This window comes from Limulus polyphemus, unplaced genomic scaffold (assembly GCF_000517525.1).
Source record: "Limulus polyphemus unplaced genomic scaffold, Limulus_polyphemus-2.1.2 Scaffold3548, whole genome shotgun sequence".
NCBI lineage: Eukaryota > Metazoa > Arthropoda > Merostomata > Xiphosura > Limulidae > Limulus > Limulus polyphemus.
The window spans coordinates 20,031-21,759 of NW_013669158.1; the positions used below are offsets into that span (position 1 = coordinate 20,031).

A 1,729-nucleotide genomic window follows, 5' to 3' on the forward strand; every position below is an offset into this window, starting at 1 on the left:
TCTTATTTTTTAGTGAAGTATTTTTAATAAACTAAAATAAAGATTTGTCCATGAATATATTGAGTATTTGTTTTGAATACTCCTTCTCTAAAGTAATTTTTATGTTAAGATTAAAAATACTTTTCTTCATCTCAGAGAATTTCAACTTTCCTTTTTGTAATCCCTAAAATCTAATTGCATTTCCAAAGTTTTTTTTTAAGTAAAACTTTATATTTTATCTGTTTTTTTTACCTTATTTCCATACGGGATTGGTCAATTTTATGGACCTCGTAACCACGAAAAAAAAATCTAAATAAATCTAAATTACGTTTTTTTCCTTTTAGGAATGATTTCAAATTGTAACATGAAACTACATTTGTTTATACTAAGTAGTTTTAAGCTCATAACAGTATACATTTATTTATAATTAAATTATATTTCCCTGTGAACTGTGTCTAACTACTATCCATGCCATTATAAGTTGTAAATCACTTGGGTAATGTGCAGCTCATGTCACGCTATCAAATTACATTATCCAGAAGCTGCTTACGTGCATGACTCACGAAACATTTTTATTATATTATTATAATTATTTATTTTACCCAATTTAATCTTAACTAACCTAAAAAGATCCCTATTTTTACATTTTAATTACTTTTATAATAATAAATAAAGAATAAACATGAAAAACAAGAAATAAAGTACTTACCCCAATATTATCTTTTTTTTGTTGTTAACTATCGATGACACTTAACCCAGTTTTTTATACTAATGGTAGTAGTGCATGAATTAAATTTTATTTGATTAAATAATGCACCAAAGGACGTAGAATAATAACATGCAAAAAGCAGATAATTTCCTCTAACAATAAAAATTTTCTGTTGTTCTAACTATGCGACAAGAGCCATTACAAATTCATCCAAGCTAGCCATTGTGATTCCCTTGGGAGCCAAAGTCACAATGTAATATAATACATCATTTGATATCTGAAAACCTTGGCTTTCTATTGGTTATTAGTAATCTATAATTAAATGTAAGAGAGAACTATTAATAAATCATGAAAGAGAAGATGTGACAAATGGGTGTGGCAGGAGTGGTCTGATTTTATATTTGATAGCTCTGTAACCAAACAGAATTGAAGGCTATAAAAATTATGATTTGGCTGAGCAATGATGATTTTATAATGAGTAATTTATGTTTAATTTCATAGTTACTGGAGGGGTGGTGGATAAAATAAAGATACCTAGAGAAAATGTGTCATACTTCTCACACTAGGGGAAATTCAGAATTTACACAAATGTAATGAGTCTTTTCTATATATTTTTTCAGTAATGTTAGCAAAACCAGATTTTAAACACGTCAAGAATATTCTAACACACCAGATATGCATTACATTATTTGGAAAATATGATGCTACACCTTTTATTTCTGGTGAAATGAATATTTTACTGATAATCATTTTGCATTTAATACCCAATCAGAATGTTTTTTACTAAAGAAGTTTAGATAATCAGAAAACAAAGGCTCTTGTATATTTCACAAATGTATTGTTATTACTACTATGGTTTTGCCAGTAAAGGCATTATCGAGTAAGGTATAGTTTTTTTTCTGTTCTGTAATTATGGTGTTTTACCAAGTACTAAGTATTAACTAAATAGATATAACATGCTTCATAATTTTATGAAACATGTTAAGACTAACTGTTTATTCACTTTTACAGAAAATTAAAGTCACTGGTGGGTTTGTTGCT

General features: G+C 27.4%; 1 pseudogene; it reads left to right on the forward strand.

Annotated features, from left to right (window-relative positions):
- The window catches only part of LOC106469565, a 40,409-nt pseudogene that overhangs the window by 14,868 nt on the left and 23,812 nt on the right, over window positions 1-1,729 (forward strand).